Source organism: Hibiscus syriacus, unplaced genomic scaffold, assembly GCF_006381635.1.
Source record: "Hibiscus syriacus cultivar Baekdansim isolate YM2019G1 unplaced genomic scaffold, ASM638163v2 tig00110419_pilon, whole genome shotgun sequence".
Classification (NCBI taxonomy): domain Eukaryota; kingdom Viridiplantae; phylum Streptophyta; class Magnoliopsida; order Malvales; family Malvaceae; genus Hibiscus; species Hibiscus syriacus.
Genome location: NW_024062731.1, coordinates 109,276 through 132,806, shown reverse-complemented (window position 1 = coordinate 132,806; position 23,531 = coordinate 109,276). Strand labels below are relative to the sequence as shown.

The following is a 23,531-nucleotide window of genomic DNA, read 5'->3' as shown; positions in this document are numbered from 1 at the left end:
AAATTCGATGACTGATGCTCAGAAGGAACCTTGCATCGCACAGTCAAAGATGGATAGTGAAGAATACAAAGAATGGAGGAAAGCACATGAAAAGAAGGTATTCATTAAACTTGTAAATACGTTGATACAAAATATATAAGAACTATAACATTATATATTGTTAAAAATGTAGGAAGTGTCGACAAGGTGCAACATTAAAAGGTTGAATTCATTAATTATACACCTTAAGGAGAAGGGTCAGTTGAATGTGTTTGGAGAAATGGAGTTTGGATCGTTGGTAGGAGTAAGGGATCGACCTATTCGGAGGGAATTGTGTCGATCCTTGATGGCGCAATTTGATGTCAAACAATGTATTGCTAAATATGGTGATTTTTCATTTCCTCTCGGGATCCCATGTGCTGCAGCCGTCTTAGGGGTAGGAAATGAAGGCAAAAGTGTTGTAGAAGTCTCTAAGAGTAAGAACTGAAAAGCACTTGCCTCCAAATATGATTTGAAGCAGAAGGTGACATATGCTGAACTTGAATAGAAAATCAAAAGTGGATCTTACGGGGGGATGAGTTGAAGGCCCGAGTTCTATTGTACCTTGTCGGGATCTTTCTTTGTCCAACGGGTGATACGTCAACGAACAAGGACTATATGAAGCTCATTTGCGATGAAGGCTTGAAGGGTGAATTCAATTGGGATGAATATGTCCATTCGAGATTGATTGAATCAATAATCACCTTTAAAAATGGCAGCCAGAGATACCTCAATGGGTGCATAGCAATCTTAGAGGTAAATGAGTTGAAGAACATTTTTGTTTTTTATATAAAATGATAATATAGTTATTATATAAAAATTATAAATTTTATTATAAATGCAGGTTGCACTGTTCGCTTTTTGGTCAGGTTGTGAGGCAGTGCCAGCTTATGAAAGAACCGGAGTGGCACACATCCGTGCATGGGGGAAGGAAGAGGTGGTTAGAGTGATGACAAAGTTGAAGTTGGATAGACCAAGGAAGCAAGAAAGGGTAATAAATGTAATTAAATAATATTAAGAATATAATCAATGTCTTAATATTGTAATTTAATTTTGAAGGTTATTGGCAAGGATGTAGTGGAGGCAGAGAAGAAGGAAGAAGAGATTGTTGTATTGGGGGATGAAGGTGAGGGGGATGACAGTGAGAGAAAACAGAGTAAATTTGACATTTTGATGTCTGAATTGGTTGATATAAAAAATCCAATTTGATATCACGCAAAGACAATCAAGAGTCAAAGAGAAATTTGAGAGAGTCGAAGAGACAATTGAGAGACATAAGGGGGAAGTTGAAGGAAAAATAGATGAAGTGGTGAAAGAAGTTGAGGTGTTGAGGGGTGAACTTAAGATGGTGATGGGTGAAAAAATTGATGGAGTGGTGAAGGAGGTTGTGGAATTGAGGAGTGAACTTACGGGGGTGAAGGGGTGGTTGATGAATACTTGGATGAAGGGGGAAATTGAAGAGATGAAGAGCTATGTAGAGCAAAAATACGATGAACGAAAAAATATGAAGAAGAAAAAAGGGAGGAATAAGAAAAGATTGAGGAAATGAGGAGGAAGGATGTCGATATGACTTATACACCGGAGAGTGTTATAAATGCAGATTTGGATTCGGAATGTCCTGCACCCCATAAGAAGAAGCAGAAGGTAAGTTGAATAAAAGAAAACTTAATTTGATCTTTATCATATTGTTGTGACAAAAATTTGTATGCAAAATTGTAGGTTGAAAAAGCGGATATTCCAAGCGGAATTGATGACATCGAAGCTGCAATTTGTGATTATTTATGGAATAGTGGGTTAGAATCGGGGTAAGTGAAATATATTGCTTTGTGAGTGATATTTAAATATTTCATGACAAGATATTAATCCTAATGATTCATACAGATATTCTGTAATCTCAATGGGAAATCAATTCGCTAATATATCCGACGTTGCAGCGTTGAAGCCTACGGAATGGGTTGGCGGTGTGGTAAGTAGAAAGTACAAAATGTTAAAACCTATTGAATATGTTCTAATTGTGTAATTAATTTTGTTAGGTTATTGATTTTCTCGCCTGGACATTATGCTACGATTCAAAAAGTCACTCCGGAGGATTGACTACCTTCCATACCACTTAGCGGTGATTTAAATTAATAAATATTGAAAAATAGTGTTATAGGCGGTATATTAATAATGATTATCGCGTAAGTGCAGCAACAGGCGTTGGATGCCAACAACAAAGTAAGTGTTGAGAGTATTGTTACCTTTTAGGGTCCCATATTGAGTAACTATGTGAAATTCACCGACTGTGAGAAGGTAAGACACCATACGAATTGCAAATGATGTTTTCGGATATTGAATGTTGAATTTTGTTAAATTGGGTGTGAAATTTGTTGCAGATCATGATCACAATAAACTACCATAATTCACATTGGTATCTGTTAGTGTTGGATATGATAGATCGTGTTGCAACATTATATGATAGTTTGTTTACATCTGAAGCAGCTAAACAGAGAGTGAATGATGCTAACAGATTGGTATGCATGAAAGGACACTATGTAAATTATAATGCATATTTTGTTTGGATCATAACTTCATATTTTTTAATGCAGATGAAAATATTAGATAGTTATAATAAGAAACGCAATTGGGTAGAAGAATGTGGATCTCTAGGAAAGTTCCCCTTGAAAAATTTCAAATTTATGGAGCATAAGAAGAATGAGCAATTGAATGGGTATGAGATGTTATCATAAATAGAAAGCTTAATTTATGCAGGTTTCATAATTGACATGTGTGGTTTTCAAATTTTGTTACAAATATGATTGCGACATGTATGTGATGATATGGATGAAATTGATCGGTGCTACAGGGGCAACTAGTGATTTTGTAAGTGGAATTAAAAATTCATTTGCAGTTAAATTGTTAAAAATCGTAGATTGAATGTTGTGGTTTACAATACTTAACATATTGACAATTTGAATATAGGTTGTTGGAGAGTAGGATCGATCGTGAATATTAAACGATCTCGTAAGCCATAATCAAAATCAACGAAGACATGATATAACAAAAGATGCCTTGAGACACAAGAATAACAAAAGTAAGCGATGATGTAAATGTAGAGTTAATTTTGTATAAGATTTATAATTTTGTATACGATTTATAATTGTGTATGTGGATATAATTATGTATGAGATAAGAAAAGTTAGCAGTAGGTTATTGTACATATTTCTTATACACAGTAAGAGTCATGTTGATACTTACGATATATGAAGATCGTTGTTTGCATTATTCCAAATGTCATCATAATTGTCATCATGTGCGGGACTGAATGGCCATTCCATATAGAGGGTATGTACAATAACTACAAAATTCAATAACTTTAAAGTAAAAGGTAAATTTACAATGTAGTTGGTAAAAATATACTTTTTAATGAAAAATTAATAAACACAAAGATTTGTTTCCAACATTTTTTCCAGTATGGTTCCCAAACATTAAGTTTCCAAAACATAGGTAAACATATGTGTCGAAACGTTTATAAAAAGTGTCAATCCCAAAAACATCAAAACCTATAATTATAATGTAATAGGTAATTTTGTAATATAACTGGTATAAATATACCAGTTTTATGTGAGAATAGGTCTACATAATGTATCGACATTTTTTCATTACGTGTCGATACTTTTTGTCCAGAATGAATGCCCAAAATGATGAACGCATTATGTGTCGATACATTTATTGAAAATGTCGATCCCATAAACATCGAAACCCATAATTATAATGTAATAGGTAATTTTTCAATGTAACCGGTATAACTAAACCGATTTTATGAGAGAATAGATCTACATAATGTATCGACACTTCTGAAATTTGTGTTGATACTGTTTCTCCAGAAGGAATCCCCAAAAGGGTGCACGTAAAAAGTGTCGATACATTTATAAACAAGTATCGATCCCAGAAACATCGAAACCATAATTATAATGTAATAAGTAATTTTTCAATGTAACCGGTATACAAATACCGGTTTTATGAGAGAATAGGTGTACAATATGTATCGACACTTGTGTAATTTGTGTCGATACTTTTGGTCCAGAAGGAATGTCCAAAAGGGGTGCACCACTAAGTGTCGATACATTTATAATAAGTGTCGATCCCAGAAACATCGAAATCCATAATTATAATATAATAGGTAATTTTTCAATGTAACTGGTATACTTACATCGGTTTTATGAGAGAATAGGTGTACAATATGAATCGACACTTGTGTAATTTGTGTCGAAGTATCGATCCCAGAAACATCGAAACCATAATTATAATGTAATAGGTAATTTTTCAATGTAACCGGTATACAAATACAGGTTTTATGAGAAAATAGGTGTACAATATGTATCGACACTTGTGTATTTTGTGTCGATACTTTTGGTCCAGAAGGAATGTCCAAAAGGGGTGCACCACTAAGTGTCGATACATTTATAATAAGTGTCGATCCCAGAAACATCGAAATCCATAATTATAATATAATAGGTAATTTTTCAATGTAACCGGTATACTTATACCGGTTTTATGAGAGAATAGGTGTACAATATGTATTGACACTTGTGTAATTTGTGCCGATACTTTTGGTCCAGAAGGAATGCCCAAAAAGGGTGCACCACTAAGTGTCGATACATTTATACAAAGTGTCGATCCTAAAAATATCGAAACTCATAATTATACTGTAATAGGTAATTTTGTAATATAACCGGTATAAATATACCGGTTTTATGTGATAATAGGTCTATATAATGTATCGACACTTTTTTATTTTGTGTCGATACGTTTTGTCTAGAATGAATGCCCAAAATGATGAACACATAAAGTATCGATATATTTATAAAAAGTGTCAATACCAGAAACATCGAAACCCTTAAATATAATGTAATATGTAAATTTACAATGTAACCGGTATAATTATACCGATTTTATGAGAGAATAGGTCTACAACATGTATCGACACTTGTGGAATTGGTGTCGATACTTTTTGTCCAGAATGAATGCCAAAGGGTTGCATGCATAAAGTGTCGATACTTTTTTAAAAAGTGTCGATCCCAAGAATATCGAAATCGATAATTATAATGTAATAGATAAATTTCAATGTAACCGTTATAAATATACCAGTTTTATGAGAAAATAAGTCATCATAAAGTATCGACAATTGTTAAATTTGTGCCGATACCATTTTAAATATCGCGTATTTTTCCCCTTCATTATTTATAGATTATAAATAATAGATACAAACTCCTCTATATCAATAAACCCTAAACCTAAAGGCAGAAGAAAACTCTTCCTCTCTGACGAATACTAACTTTATCATAACACTGACGATAAGATATTCAGGCAAATTTATCATTATTTTATGGGTTTGATTGATTTCCACATTGGATTTTTTTTCCTGAATGTGTTTGTGTTCCAATGTAATAACATCCACACCCAAAATAGCTCCAAAACGTCAGCGTCAGAAGCGCGGTCTTTCTCAAAGCTCTTATCAACCCAGGTATTCTCAACCACAACCTCCTTCTCAAATAATCGCTTCTTCTAAGGAAATCAGGTCGTTCGAAACTCTGAACTTTAGATACAATATGGAGAAAGAAATATGGCAGACGAGTTTTAAAGTAAGGAAGATTCATCCCGAACGTGTCATTGACTTGGGTTTCTTGTTTGATGATAAATATGCATTTAGTTTTAAATCCATATTTACATCTTGGGGTTAGCTTGAATTCCTTGGTGTATAACCAAAATATTACCCCCAACCTAGTTAGAGTCTTCTACAACAATGTTTCCTTACAGCACGAGCCTAATAAGACTAATATAATAGGAATTATACCCATGTCATGAGGAAGGATATATATATATCTCTGGAAACTATTGCGGAGGTTCTAGGTGTTGAGAATAAAGGGGATTCAGATGAAAATAATTTAGATACTACAATACAATGGGTTGCTAGAAATAGCCCAATTCACCTAAATGTAGAGTCGATAGTGTTTCACAAAATGCTCTCTTGGTATATCCGGCCTACTGGGGAAAACATTCAACGCTTCGAGATAACGATTATTGGTGAATAGCAAAGTATAAATTCAAAATGGCTCCAAACATTGCTAAACTGATATTTAATACAATTGTATATATGGTCATAAAGGGAGCAACAATTTCAACTTCACTACCATATGGATGTGTCATCACCCATCTATTGAATAAGAAAGAAGTTGATTTTTTGCTTGACGCCCCTGTTCGATTAACATGCAAGATTGACATTTATTTATTAAAAAAGCGGGATATGATTTTGTTGAAAAAGTCGGTTGGAAGCGTGTCAAGGAGGTCGGATTAGATCAAGAGAGGGAGGAAATGGACCCCATTGGCCATGAAGACGACCAACTAATTGAAGACACGATGATGGAAGAAGCTCCAGAAGCTCCAGTTGGAGAAGATGTTACAATTAAGACGGTGATGGAATACATGGTCAATTTTTGGGAGCATATTGATTCCCTTGTGAGTGGAATGCGAGCCGATATTTTATCATTGCGCGATGAAGTCTCCATGTTGAGTGACGAATTACGTCAACGAAATCAAACGAGTTAGGTAATTAATTATTTATGTTTCTAAACATTTACACGTTCTGAAATGTATTTTATTTTCTTTTAACAGATGTGGACAACCAAGAGGCCAATGAAGATGACGATGAAGATGATGATGATGATTATGATTTTAATGATCCAAACAAGTATATCGTGTCTGCAACGCCGCCTGCAAGAAAACTTATAATTTTTTATGTCAATGGTGTCCTTGCCTACATCCCAAGATAACCAAAAGGTTTTAATTCTGTTCCTTTGTATCCATTATTTTAACATATAAGCGTATAACTTTAATCTCATTTTCTTCATGTTGTAGATGTTGTCCTCAGAACAGGATTATATGAATTTATGCATTTTTGTGTAGACAATTTTGTTGTTGTCATTTGGTCTTCCAAGATGAGGTTAGAACTATTGAGCAATTGAATTACTGTAGCCAAAATCGTTAATATACAATTAAATGTTAACATTCAAATTTGATTACAATCTTAGGCATAACATCGACCCTGTACTTGAGAAACTACCTTTGATGTCTGACCATTTTCTATTCACTTGGGTAAGATGAATCTCATTACAGTTTGCTGACTTTTATTTGTCTATGATTCCTACATATTTATGTTCGACTGTTTGTGAACAAGATCAAGCAAATTGTAAAACATATGATAATGTTACCTACTGTAAAGATCTCAATGATGTTTGGAACGCGTTTCCTTATTTTAACGACCTAAATACACTGTTGGTCGATGATTCACTAGAAAAAATGATTTATAATCCAGTAAGTTACATTTATACAATATGTTTTTCCAGTTAAACATGTGTTCATACATTGATTGATTATCAATTTATGTGTTTATATAGAAATACAATTACATATGTCCACAGTCCTTTGACGATGCTTCCCCTTCAGGTGACAATGCTCTAGTTATGACACAAATTTATTCTTGCTTATGCGAATTTAGTAGTAAAATTGCACCTCATTAGTTTGATAATTGAAATTATTTATATATGTCCTCAGAAAAAGGCGGTAACATACAAGAGTATTTGAAAAATTTGTTGAAGGCGCCTAATGTTTCGGACTTCGTTAGAAATAATCCTTTTTGATCGGATTAATTTCGTTGTGGGTACATTATTTGAACATTGTTATGTATAAATTATTTTAACATTGTTATATATAAATTTCTTGTGTACGTATGTTACTTGAACAGTATGAATCAATTATGCAATTTCATTTATAAAGTAACAACTTACTTTTTTCAAAACTTATTAACTTAGCTAATATGGATGTTATCGTTGGTTATTCCATATTTGTTTCTCTGTATACAGATACATTTGAGGATTGTTGAAATATCAATACTAGTTATTGATGTATTTTACATCTGCGTGCAAATGTATTGAAACACGTTATTAAAGAATCGTTTTCTATAATCTCCACAACAAAGTTTTCGTACATAAAGTTTCCAAACTTAAAGTTTCCCATAAAGTGTCGATACAGTTTTAAAAAGTATCGATCCCAGAAACATCGAAATCCATAAATATAATGTAATAGGTAAATTTACAATATAATCGGTATAACTAAACTGATTTTATGAGAGAATAGGTCTACAAAATTTATCGACACTTCTGGAATTTGTGTCGATACTCTTTCTCTAAAAGGAATGCCCATAAAGGAATCACTCATAAAATGTCAAAACATTTTTAAAACGTATCGATCCCAAAAACATCGAAACCAATAATGATAATGTAATAGGTAATTTTATAATATAACCGGTATAAATATACCGGTTTTATGTGAGAATAGGTCTACACATTATGTCGATACATTTTAATATTGTGTCGATACTTTTTGTACAGAATGAATGCCCAAAAGGGTGAACGCATAAAGTGTCGATACATATATAAAAAGTATCGATCCCAAAAACGTCGAAATCGATAATTATAATGTAATAGGTAAATTTACAATGTAACCGGTATAAATAAACCATTTTTTTAGAAAATAGATATACATAATGTATCGACACTTATAGAATTTGTTTCTATACTTTTGGTCCACAAGGAAAATCCAAAAAGGGTGCACCCATAAAGTGTCGATACATTTTTAAACAGTATCGATCCCTAAAACATCGAAACCCATAAATATAATGTAATAGGTAATTTTGTAATATAACCGGTATAAATATATCGGTTTTATGTCAGAATAGGTCTACATAATGTGTCGACACGATTGAATGATGTGTCGATACTTATTGTCCAGAATGAATGCTCAAAAGGGTGAACACATAAAGTGTCGATACATTTTAAAAAGTATCGATCCCAAAAACATCGAAACCGATAATTATAATGTAATATGTAAATTTATAATGTAACCGGTTAAATATACCAGATTTATGTTAAAATAGGTGAACATAATGTATCGACACGTTTTAGATTTGTGTCGATATTTTTTGTCCAAAATGAATACCAAAAGGGTTGCACGTATAAAGTGTCGATACATGTTTTAAAAAGTATCGATCCAAAAAACATCGAAACCGATAATTATAATGTAATAGGTAAATTTACAATTTAACCGGTATAAATATACCGGTTTTATGAGAAAATAGGTGAACATAATGTATCGACACGTTTGAGATTTGTGTCGATACTTTTTGTCCAAAATGAATGCCAAAAGGGTTGCACGCATAAAGTGTCGATACATGTTTTAAAAAGTATCGATCCAAAAAACATTGAAACCGATAATTATAATGTAATAGGTAAATTTACAATGTAACCGATATAAATATACTGATTTTATGAGAAAATAGGTGAACATAATGTATCGACACGTTTTAGATTTGTGTCGATGCTTATAAATAACACGTTTTTCTTCCTTGTTTATATATATTATGTAATGCTATAAACCCTAAATCGACAAACCCTAAAGACAATTCTCTTATCTTCCTCTGTGACGAATACTAACATTCATAACAGTTACGATCAGTTATTCATGTAAATTTCTCGATATTATGGTATTGATTTCCAAAATGGACACTTTTTTCCCTTCTTGTGTTCGATAGGTATGTTGTCGAAACCCTAATATTTTAGAAAATCTTCGAAAAGAGGGGTTAGGTTTTAAAATTTACTATCTGTGAATGGTTATAGATTGCAAGTTCAATCTTTGTTCGCGAAGATGATGACCTTCAAATGGAGCCCTAGCGTATCAATATTGAAGAAAATCAAAAGCGACCAGTAAGTATCAATGTATTCATGTAATTGTTCTCGAAATAGTAATTGGATTAAAGTATTTAATCCAATTAAATTGATTCAAATCTCTACAGTCTTACTGAATGCGAAATGATAAAGGAAGCTCATAATCATGTTGACAGCATAGCCAATAAAACCCCTTGCAGGGTCCAAATGGTAAGCTACGAATTGGTAAGACATGCTTCCTTTGAGGGTTTAGGGTTTAGAGCCCTCCAACATAATGAGTGCATGATTGAACATTACGTATAATAGTTGTATTCAATTGTTGAAGAATTGTTCTTAATTTTATATAAGGATAGTTGTTATGATATAAGGGCTCTAAATCCTAAACCCTCAAAAGAAGCATGCCTAACCAATTCGTAGCTTACCATTTGGACCCTGCAAAGGGTTTTATTGGCTATGCAGTCAACATGATTAACATGGATTATTCCAGTTACAGAACTGATTCCGGTAATGATTGCGGGAGACTATAGTCTACAGATTGTTTGGCATTTATGTGATGAAGCATATGAAATATTAAACGGTCTCGTAATCCATAATCAAAATAGACTAAGAGAGGAAATTTTGTTAATGTAGGGTTAATTTTGTATAAGTTACATACGATTTATAATTTTGTATGTGAATGTAATTATGTATAAGATGAGAAAAGTTAGCAATAGGTTGTTGTACATGTTTGTTATACACAATAGGAGTCATATTGATACTTATGATATATGAAGATCATTGTCATCACGTGCGGGACTGAATGGTCATTCCATTCCATCTTCGAAAAAATCAGTTGATGTAGGATGTGTGCTTGTATTCAATCTGAACTTGACTTGAGGACATGTTAGTTTGTTATGTCCCTTACCGTTGCAGTACCCACATCGCCTAATTTTCTTCTCGATCTTGTTCTACGGTACTTCTTTTTGCTTGCGTTGTTTTCGTTGAGGGTCACGAACTTTGTTTACTACACTGCTCTGATTGACTGAATCATTCAAACCAAACGAGTTTTCAAATTCTTCTATTAGTCTTTTCATCTCATCTCTTGCGGTTTTGAAAGATGCGTCTGTCTTTGATGCAATGTAGCATAACCTACTTGACGTTGAACGTAGAGCAGCGAACCTTGCCATTTGCATCACTTCTAGAGGCACATTCCAGTCAACATAACTGGGTGTAGAAGCCTTTGTATATTTAGTCCACCTACTTTGAATCAAAGTCCCGGGAAAATATGTGTAATCCAAGTGCTTCAAAATATGAAGTTGATGGCGACACGGAAGTCCAACGGTCTCGAATTTTTTGTAGGAGCAAATTAAAGTTTCCGTACGAGAATCAAAACTAATTTTAAATGTCCTATTTTTTTCTTTGTACTTTGTCAAAATATAATGTTGACATTCATCTGATAAGGACTGAATCTCTTCCTCAATCCGGTACAATGTCTCCCGTTGAAGTTCATCTTGGAATGCACGAAAAGATTCGCGGGTAAAAATCTCAGCAGCATGGCTTTCAAGTTCGACTAGTTTTGTGATCTGGAAGGGCTTCGTTTGGGAACTTAAGTAATCCGCTTTCAACTCGTTCATATGCATTCTACTAATTCCATCTTCAATTGCACAAGCAACATCTAAATATGTCTTCTTGTGTTTCAGTGCAATCGCTAGTGAAGCATTCATAGACTCGTACCTTTGTGTTGTGCGAATATTGGCAAAGAAATGACCGGTTAGATATGCTTGTGTCCATACATGCCGAGTATTTCCCTTCTCAATCACCCATGGATGCTTTTCGACGTTGAATTTTAAAACAACCGAATGCCATTGAATATTGAATTCCTCGGTTGTCCACCAGGAAGCCATGCATTTTGAGAATGCTGCTGTAAAATTTAGGTCACCAATGTTAGCTTGTGCATTGCGAGAAAGATGCCAAGAGCATAATCTGTGCTTAGCATAAGGGATAACAGATTTGATAGCCCTCTGCATTGCCCTATCCCCATCGGTGACAACTGAAATAGGCGATTTATTCATCATGGCTTCTAAAAAATTCTGTATCACCCACTCGAAAGATTGAGACGTCTCGTCATCGATTATTGCAGTGGCAAACACAATTGTGTTATAGTGATGATTGACACCGACAATAGGCATAATTGGTCGACCATACAAATTATCTTTGTACGTTGTGTCGAACGCAATTACATCACCGAAGCATGTGTAATCTGATCTCGATGTAGAATCCGACCAAATAAGATTATGCAATGCCCCTGATTCGTCTACCAAGTATGTCATAAAAAACCCGAGATCATCATGTTTTTTATAATCAAAGTAAGCAATAAGCGCATTCACATGCCCATCGACGATTTCCTTTGCTTTACCTCTTTGAAGTGCATTGTAGAGGTCTTTATGTGTAAATCAAACATTATGATAGCCCCCTGCCTGTTGCGTTAAATAGTTCATTACTTGTGACGTGCCAACACCGACCTCTTTCAATGTTGTTGCCTCATCGATATCAGCCTTACTTACAGCTCTATTAGAACGCATAAATGGTGTCATAGCAGGTGTATACAATGCATGATTATGTTTCTGATAAGACTTACTTATAACCCAGTGATCGTTTGTATTTGTTGTTGTAACTACGACTCTAGCCTTGCATCCTGTTCTTGTGACTGGCGTATGAGCACGTTGACGATCAACAGTATTGCCTTTTTATACTCGAAACTCTTCTTTAGAACAATAAAATTCTTGTGTCTTCAGATTCCCTTCCACGTCAAGCCATGTTGTTCCCTTACGTGCACTAAACCCATGTTCCCGTGCGAATCCCTTGTAAAAGTACCAAGCTTGATCACGTGAAGAAAAGAGCTGGCCAACTAATCTATCAGATTCATCAACATTATGTACTTCATTGTATTCTTCGGTTGGCTTAACATTGTCTACATCAGTATGATCCATGAAAAAAAATTTGTTGTGCAAGTTTAGTGGTCCCGGAGTTGATGGAGATGTAAGTAAATGTTCATTCATTCAACATGTTTCAGTCGGGAGTCGTGCTTTCAATAGGATGTGGTATTGGTAGTGCTAGTTGAAGGGTGAGTACAACATTAAATTCGTGTGACATATTTAGGTGTGTACAATAACTACCTAAATATGTGTCGATACATTTTCTAAAAGTATCGACCCAAAAAACATCTAAACCAATAATTATAATGTAAGAGGTAAATAAACAATGTAATCGGTATAAATATACCGATTAATTAGAAAACATGTCGACATAATGTATCGACACTTGTGTAATTTGTGTCGATACTTATTGTCCAGAGTAAATGCCCAAACGAGGTGCACGCATAAAGTGTTGATACAATTATTAAAAGTATCGATCCCAATAAAATTGAAACCGATAATTATAATGCAATAGGTAAATTTACAATGTAACCGGTATAAATATACTGGTTTTATGTTAAAATAGGTGAACATAATGTATCGACACGTTTTATATTTGTGTCGATACTTTTTGTCCAAAATGAATGCCAAAAGGGTTGCACGCATAAAGTGTCGATACATGTTTTAAAAAGTATCGATCCAAAAAATATCGAAACCGATAATTATAATGTAATATGTAAATTTACAATGTAACCGGTATAAATATACCGGTTTTATGATAAAATAGGTCATAATAAAGTATCTACACTTATTAAATTTGTGTCGATACATTTTGTCCATAATGAATGCCAAACGGGTGCACGCATAAAGTGTCGATACATTTATTAAAACTATCGATCCCAAAAACATCGAAACCAATAATTACAATGTGATAAGTAAATTTACAATGTACCCAATAGAAATATACCGATTTTATGAAAAATTAAGTCTAAATAATATATCGACACTCTTTAAATTTATGTCGATACTTGTTTCCAGAATGAATATCCAACGAGGTGCACGCATAAAGTGTCGATACATTTAAAATTGTATCGATCTAAAAACATCAAAACTGATAATTATAATGTAATAGGTAAATTTGTAATATTACCGGTATAAATATACCGATTTACTTATAAAATAGGTCAATATAAGCGTTACCTATTTAGGGATGGGCATTTAAACCTGACCCGACGAGTTCCGACCCGACCCGACCCGAACGGGTCGGATTTTTCTAAAACAAATTCGGTGTCGGGTTGGATTTTTTTATGTGGTGTTCGGGTTGAGTCGGGTTCGGGTTTAGGGAAAAAAATCCAACCCGATCCGACCCGAAAAATATATATAATTTTACTCTATATTTTTAGAGATAATTACAATAATACCTCTCTATATATAATTTTTTTCAATTAAGTCATTGTTTTTATTGAATAAAAATAATTTTTTTTATTATTTCGGGTCGGGTTTCTATATCATATATTCGGGTCGAGTCGGGTTGGATGAAACCTTATTTTGGTCGGGTCGAGTCGGGTCGGGTCTCAGGTGGAGGCTCTCTTGTTTTCGGGTCGGGTCGGGGTGGACCAAAAACCCGACCCATGCCCATCCCTATACCTATTACATATATAAGCAAATACCTAATATGTTATTATACTTAATAATATTTCCGGTTAAATGTCTATTTTATTATATAAACACAACCTATTACATTATATAAGCGTTATCTAATATATTATTGTACTTAATAATATTTTCAGTTAAATAATATAACATAATCGATATTTTTTAACCAATTACACTATATTTTTAACTTTTTTTTTAGTCACAGCACACCGGAAGTTGCCTCAAGTTCTTTCCCTTCCGATTGTAGCTTCCCCGCCGTGTTTCTGCTCCCTAACTCCGTTCACTGATCTCGGAAATGTCAAATTCATAAGCCGCAACCTTCAGACTCTCTACTTTTCCCGGCAACGATTTAACGACGATCAGGGGGATCGGAACCAGAACTTTCGTTTGTTTCAAAGAGGTTAATAATATTGAATCTCGGTTTAATTTATCTTCACCGGCATCGGTTTATACGTACCGTTTAACCTTCACGAATCGCCCGTTTGCGATTCACTGCGTTAGGCCGAGTTCTACTGGAACACAACTAGTAGTTCATTAGAAGGGGGAAAAGGTAATTTTGATGATGAGTCTAGGGTTCTAGAGATTGGAAATGGTGATCAGAAGAAGTATAACTTTGGAAGTGGTGGAGGTAATGAAGGAGGTGGCTTATTTGGTGGTGAAGGTGGCGATGAAGGTGAAAATGGGGATGAAAGAGACTTTGGGCCAATTTTGAAGTTTGAGGATGTGATGAAGGAAGCAAATGCCAGAGGAGTGGAGCTTCCTTCGGATATGCTGGAAGCTGCGAAAAGTAATGGATTACGGAAATTATTCGTTCTTCGTTACTTGGATTTACAGGTCGGTTTTTAAAAGCTTTAACTTTTGCTTTTTGATTGTTGATTTGTTCAATTTTCTAGAAAAAGGAGAGAAATGGGCTGAATTAGAAGTGCGAATCTTTCTCTTTAAGGAATATAGATAAACTAATTGCTACACTCGATTACATAAGCAACTAAATAAAGCAATTGGCTTCATTTGATATCGGATACTACTAGTGCAATTACTTATCATGGTATTCAATAAAAAAAATAGCAGTATTTTTAGGGGCAAAAGCCTAAAAATGCTTCAAATTTCAGTTTAGTTCAATTAAAAACTAATACAAATCAGGGATAAAAAGTGGCTTAGAATGTGTTGGTTCTTGTTTGTTTCCTTGCTTCCCTATATTTTACTTCAAATCTGCAGCAGTTAATTGGTTTTAATCTATTTTTATGAGCAAACTGCTTTCTGCTCTCATTTTTTCCTTTAAATTGACATGAATCGGTTTGGCCACTTGGCTTTTTAATAAAATACTGCTCCATGCTCCGAAACAGAATGCTAGCAAACCCTTCATTTCTTTTCAAAGTTGGAACAGAGGTTTGTGTTTAATTTATATGTTTGTTCATAGGATTAAATGAATGTTAATGATTTCTGAAAGTCATATGATCCCATGCTATAAAATTACAAGTGTATTGACCAATTGACGGTTAAAATTAACCATATGACTTGGTTGCTGTCTCTTCATTATGCCAATTAGCCTGGTACGCCTAGCTGTAGTTTAGCAACATGTACTTGTGGTTCTCTGTCTATTACAGTTTATGCTGAGTATTTAAATGTGCTTAAGTTTTCCACATTTGGTTTTTCCTTAGTTTGTTTGATATGTCATGATGCAGATAGTAATTGATTCTTGCCGTGCAACATTTGCGGAAGTACAGAAAAGGGGAAAGGATTTTTGGACAGAGTTTGAGTTGTACCTTGCTGACCTTTTGGTTGGTATAGTGGTTGACATTGCTTTGGTTAGCATGTTAGCACCATATGCTCGTTTCGGTCAACCATCTCCATCAAGAGGATTATTTGGTAGCTTACAGCGTGCTACTGCTGCTCTTCCTATCAGGTCTTTGTAACATATCAACAGCTGGTGTTTTATGAAAATCTGAGCACTTATTTTGATTGTTGAAATTTAAACTTTCCTTTGTGTTTGTTCATCATTGGTAGACATTCCTGCTATTGATGCTACAATAGATTTCATGCTTAAGATATTTTTTTGGATAGAACATATAATATCATTTTGCTTCTCTCCTATATAGTTCCAATTTTTCTTATACTTTACATAGATTTAGGTAGTCAGAAAATGTTAAAAAAGTAACTCAATGTGCACTATTCAACTCTTACAGTGTTTTTGAAGCAGAAAGACCCGGTTGTAAATTTTCAGTGAAACAACGGATTGTGACATATTTTTATAAGGTACTGCTGAGTAATGAATGACTTTTAGAGGAAATGTCAAAGCAGGGAGGTCATGTTGCTCCTTGTTCTGATTAAATATGATATTGCATTTAGTTTAGCCCTCAGATACTTTTTATAGTATCTATTTTTTTGCACGATCAAATCACTTTGCATTTCCTCATCCAGTTCCACTTATTGTATCTTCTGCTGTTACTGTAGCATCCCATATTTTTCCTCTTACTTAAAAGAAAGGGTATCAATGGCATATTTTATGTTGTTAATTTATTTCTTTGCTTGCTTTGCTCCAGGGTGTATTGTATGGCTCGGTAGGGTTCGGCTGTGGTCTTGTTGGCCAAGGCATTGCAAATCTAATTATGACTACCAAAAGGTACAATTTTCTCTCAATACTTCATGTACCTTTTCATGGTTCACCGTTTATACCAAAAACCTTCGTAGTGTTAGTTCCTGATAAAATTTCAATGTTGTTTCTTAAATAATTTGAGACAAGAATTCAGTATGCAAGAAATCTACTGGCTTTTCCACTAATTCGAGTTCATAACTCTTTTATAGAGATCATTTCTGTATATCTATTTATCTGCTCATCTATAATGTTGGATTGTTTTGGCATACAACTGCAAAAGCTACATAATCATATAATGAGAACCAATTTCGGGAATTGATGCACTTGCATTCCTTGAGAGAAATTATTGTTTGATCTGTCTTGCATTCATGCCGGGAAATATATACAATGATTTAATTTGCACTCATGCACATTCTTTGAATAGACTCCCCCCCCAACCACCACCACGTTTTTGTTCTTTCAAGTTTCAAATTGTTTCCTATTTTTGTAATTTCGCGAACTTCTTAACGATGAGATTCTGAATGTGGTTTGTCTCTAAACTTTAATGGTATTGACTGTTTTTGTTATTTATTTTTGAACTATTTCCTGTGTAAACCTTCTAAATGATCAGGAACATAAGGAAATCAGATGAGAACATTCCTGTACCACCACTTGTGGAAAGTGCTGCTCTTTGGGGTACGTCTGAACATATTTACATTCCAACTTTTATCTTCAGTCTCATACTTCTTAATCATCCACTAATCGTTTTGACTATTTCATGGAGTGCTTGAATTATTTGAATGTGTTTTAAATTGTTAACTGAAAAGTGTTCATTTATTCATATTCTTAGTTTGAAAATCGGTTGACAAAATCTAGTTAACAGTTCAGTTAGCAATTACCATAGAGATTCATAAACTTAGGAGTGGCTATTTGTTGGTCTCATCCTGCTCAATGGTTTGCAATCTTAATCAGGTGTTTTCCTCGGGGGTATCTTCCAACACCCGTTATCAAATCATCAATGGAATAGAGCGTCTTGTAGAAGCCTCACTGGCTGCGAAGCAGGTTCCACCACTTGCAATGGCCTTCACGGTTGGCGTCTGGTTTGCCAATAATATTTATGGTGGTATGCAATTCGTAGATTGGGCCAAATGGAGTGGTGTTCAATAGAGCAGAGCAATGTGCATATCACTGGCTGGCTAATTCTTGAATAAAAAGACTCATCACCAGCCAGAATGGTCTTAAAAATCAAATGAAATCCAGTTATAGGAACAAAACAAAAGAATTGGATGACATAGGCTTCTTGAAATATTTTTCCATCGAGAGAAAGCTTTCCCTTTCTTTCTAAAATTTGGTTTTTGATCATGACAAGTCTTTTTAGATGGATTACGAGAATTCCCTGTTTTTGGTTGGTCTTTTTTTCTCTTCTTTTAGTACTTAGACGTATCAATTGTTTTATCATGATTTTAGGGAAGTGCATTCGATTGTTTTGGTTTTTATATATCACATTTTTTTTATTTTGAATTTTAACCATTTGATTGCAACATAATATTTATTCAAAATCTTTCTTAGTCATACACACAAGAAAATAAGCACACTCTCTCTTAAAAAGCAAGATGCGTACAAGGTTGGCTAGGTCGGCTAAAGAAGAAGATAACCTGGAACGAAGCATAAAGAAGATCAAGGCTTCGTAGGAAGATGGAACTCAAGATGAAGGCGTTATCGAAAAATCCTGGAGGGATATAGTAGCAGGGTTAATACTATTTGCAGGGATCTTTAATGGAATGACGGGTGGAAGAAGAAGAAAAAGAAGATTCAGACTATGACATGGAAGATCTAGACGAGACGGGGAAGTCAATTCCGTCGATCATAATCAACAAATAAGTAAAACAAAGAGTAAGGGACTTGTGGAGGAAAGTGTTAATTATAAAAGTTGTAACGCCTCGAATCTCATGCCATTTGTTCGGGTTAACTTGAGACCTATAAGTCGAGCTCATTAAACCTCCTAAGAATAGTTGGAACCAATGTGAGTTGGAATTGGACTTAAGTTGGGCCCAAAAGCTTATGTTTTAGTGACGATTTTAAATAGGAGTTAAAGGAAGAGGGATCAAAAGTGCTATTTACATAGCTTAAATCAAAAGAGGGGAAACCCTTTCTTATTTAAGTGATCCAAGTGAACCCCTCCATTTCATTCTTCCCAAATGCTCTTTCTTTGTCTTCATCCTTTTTTTCTTCTCCTCTCAAGGTTAAGGCATAAAGGTGTAAGCTTTTGAAATTCTAAGCCTAAGTTTGAGTCATCCAAGGTAAGAATATTAATCCCTATCCTTCAAGCTTCAATTTAAGTCGTATATATCAAGTTTTAGTGGTGGTTTCATGAAATGGATTTAGGGAGGTTTAAGGGAATCGAGTGATCCAAGTTAGTTTTAAGTGAATTTAGTTATTTAGAGTGTTCTTAACTTTAATCTAAGCCCTAAATAGGTTAATAATTCATCTTCTTGCTTTAATTTAGAAAAGGAAGTGGGGAAAAGCTCTAAAACTAAGGGAAAAGATAAATTAACCATTGATTGATTTTGAGAGATTTCACAACATCTAGAATCACCATGTAACACATTTACAACTTATTCATACCATTTGTGTGTCTTTGGAGTGCCTTCAAGTTAGAAAGTTAAGTTGTGAAGCATGTTTGATTTGATCACTCATGATAGATTCTAGCATTTGATGTTATTTAATTTGTATGAAACCATTTTATGTTCCATTCTTTCATGAATAAATTTATAATGATAAATTGAAAATGTTAGGATGGTTTTTTTTAGAGTTCTGAAGAGTTTAAATGTGCAGAAATTTGTAATTTGCAGTAGAGGTTTCAAAACCCCTATGGTTGGTTTCGAAACCATTTGTCCAAAATGTAAAAATTCATGGAGGTTTCGAAACCCCTAGGGGAGGTTTCGAAACCCCCTGGCAAGATTGCAAAAATGCATGTTGAGGTTTCGAAACCCCTAAAGTTGGTTTTGAAACCCCTACTTGAAATTGGCCAAATAGGCCTAAAATGGTGCATGGATGGCCATAAACTTATATTATGCTTATAAATGGGAGAATTTATAATAAAACTAAGAATGAGAACCAAAATAATCCATTGAAGCTAGAACAAGAATCTTTTAGGATGACATAAAACTAGCCTTGTTTGAATACTCGGGAAACGATCAGGACACCGTCATTTAGAACCAGTCTGGATATCCTTAGGTAGTGCGCAAGGCACTTTAAACTGACTAACTAGGGCGCAAGGTCTGATATTCACAAGGGATGGGTTAGTTCAGAGTGTTGTGTCCAATGTAGAGTTATGGGCCTCATCCTCGATAGACTAGAGGGGTGCGTGAGCTCCGAGATGCAGAACCCTCAGCCGCACCATGATGTATACCATACAGTAAAGAGTGGGTAGACGAGTATACTCATTGATGCATTAGACTTGATAGTTTGAGCATTTACTAATTCACTTTTAGCATGAATTAGTTGTTAGTGCGGCACTGGGCTAGTTAGCTCAGCGTTTGGAATTTTTTTACTTACACAGATTAGTAGGTGGAGCTTTTGAAGAACCTTTTGGAGTAGTCGAGATCCAAACCGAATTCAGAGCAGAGTACATCTCAAGTAGTTCTTTAGAGGACATATATAATTATAGAATCTATTTGTATATTTGAGTCGTAACTTAATTGAAAAAACAATTGGTTTGTATATTCTTTTGAGATATTTTTGGGAGCTCCCCAATAAATACTTTGTTTATACTTTATGGATGAACTTTCTTATTAAAAAGGGTTTTAAAATGGTTGTTTTAATTGTGAAATAAAGGAAAATTTTGGGTTAGCCATTCCGGTGGTTTCGTGTCATTCTATTCGGTCTACTGTGTGTCGTACTGATTTAAGCTATTAAAAAAGTATTGGAAAAATCTTTAGCATATAAAATCCTAGTTAATGGAGTTTCGTTGTTATGGAAATTGGAGGGAGAATTTGAACGCATTGACTTGAGACACGGCTTTTATGCAGAAAATTCCACTTTGAAACAGATAGGTTAAAAGTATTAACAGAAGGTCCGTGGAAGATTATGGATCATCATATCACGGTGCAGAAGAGGAAGCCGAACTTTACCCTGGCCATTGCAACTATCCCATCAACGACTGTGTGGGTGCATATCTCAGGGCTACCAATCGATTATTTTGAGGAATCAATATTAGTGGACATAGAGAAACATATCAGGACGTCGATAAAAGTTTACTACTATAAAATATGAACGGCAAGGGGTATGTTTGCTAGAATTTGTGCGGAAGTAGACTTGAGTAAACCACTACCGCCAAAAGTTAAGGTGGGTAACTTGATATTCAACATGGAATATGAAAGCCTGCAGACGATTTGCTTCCATTGTGCATTGGTGGGACATAAAGGGGAATCATGTCCAATGAAACTGATGCATGAGAATGGAGGAGTAAGAAGAATTGAGGATCTCACTGCAAAAACAGAATAAGGAATAATTTGGAAATTTCAAGGGAAGGTGAGTAACATACTGATCAAGGGATGAATAATGCTCACTATAGACCTTGGATGCTGGTGCAAAGAAAACAAAGGAGATGAAAATGCATAATAAAAATCAATGTAAAGAATCCGGAAATCGACAAGAAAATAGATTCTCCTCCTTGAAAGATATGGAGACAGATGATGTATTGGACATGGACAGGATTATAAATCAACCAAATTTTAGGGTATGTTTGATAGTTGGAAAACATTTTCCGGCTCATTTTCCTGTGTTTGATAGTTGGAAAATATTTTTTTGAAAAATGTTTTTCGGTGTTTGATAGTTGTAATTGATTTTTCTAATATAATTAACTTTCCTAGTTCTTTTGTATTTTCTGTAAAATGTTTACCATCTGATTTTCCATAAAACATTTTCCTGACTTTTTAATTCAGAGTAGTAGCACTCAAAAAATATATTATTTTATTTATAAAAATATTAATGATTAAAATATTTAATATTATTATAATATAATTTGAATAATATTATATTTTTAATATTATATTAATATGTACTCAGATATATTATAATAATATATAATGTTTAATAATTTAGTATTATATTAATAAAATACTAATAACAAAAATTAAGGGTGTTCAAACAGTTAATTCGATCACCTATCGAATTGAATTACCAACCATATTAATTGATTTTTTTTCTTTAATTGTTAATCAAATCTATTTTTTTTAAATATTAACAAAATCAAGCTTTATTCATTTTATATAAATAATTTTCTATAAAATTAATTATATTGTATCAAACAATTAGTGAAAATAGTTTGCACAATATCATCAAAACACCATAAAATAGTTTTCAAAAACTATTTTCCAGAAAATATAATTCAGTTTACGTAAACATTTTTAGGTAATTCACGTAAAACAATTTTCATGTAATTCATTTTACGTCAAATAATTTTAAAATAATCCATTTTACGTAAATTATTTTCGAGAAAATCAATTATAATCTATCAAACAGACCATGTAAACTCTAGCGAAAATACGAATATTCAAAGGAAAAATCACGTGGAACTCCATGGCAAGAGGCTCGAAGGAGAATAAAAAATTTTAAAGCAGACTCAACCAGTTGTTGTAATACCTGATTTTTGTTTGACCTACTTTTTTCTAATATCCAAACAATTTTATTGAATTTGAATTTGAATTTGAAGCATGAAACATCAGTTGACTTACAACAAATTTTCAAACAAGATTTATTTCCAAGACATGTCATCTTCTTGAAATATGATCGTCTTTCAGTTAGTTTTCCAACGCATTTTGAAACGTCTCAATTGGACATCGAGAACTTAAGATGTGCTTATTTTAGCAAAAACAACGTGCATAAAATTGGATATGGACCCAATTAAGGAATTTGAATTTATTACGATTTTTCAATAACTTTATTGAATATTTGTCAATAAATTCTTTTATACTTTTCATAATGCATTTAGGGTAATTTATGATCTTTTTATTATTTTAGTTTTTTACTTTTAATTAGTGTATCTAACATTAATGAAATATGTTAGAGTTTTCTCTTTTAGGGTTTTTGGAATCACATAAATAGACATTTATCTTATGTAAAGGAGGGAAAGAAAAAAAACGAGAGAAAAAACAGAGAAGAGATTTTGCCATTGTAGTTTGAGAATAGAAGAAATAAAAGAAAATTTTTATTTTATGGTACTTCTTTTCTTATTTATTTTTTGCCTTCATCATTGTTTTCTCAATCGATTATAATTTTATTCTTTTTTTTAAAAAAAATTTGTTGGAGGATAGAAACAGAAGAACAAGGAAAATGCTTTCATACAATTTTTTTTAAATCTAACATTTCTTTAGGGTTTTTTTATATGAAAATCAACTAATTTTTAAAATCTTATCCATATTATTTTAATTTTCTTATAATATATATATATTAATATTCTTTATATTATTGATATATACTTTTCTATATATATTTATTTATATTTGATATATCATTTAGTATTAAGATATGAGTATATGTTTTTATATTATTATATTTATTATGTATCATATCATATATATTATATATATATTTAAATATTTTATTTTTATTCAATCTATATTTACT

The 23,531-nt window shown here is 33.4% G+C and overlaps 1 pseudogene; it reads left to right on the top strand.

Annotated features, from left to right (window-relative positions):
* The first annotated feature begins 856 nt into the window (after positions 1 to 856).
* Positions 857 to 18,208, top strand: LOC120124532 (annotated as a pseudogene).
* Positions 18,209 to 23,531: the final 5,323 nt, after the last annotated feature.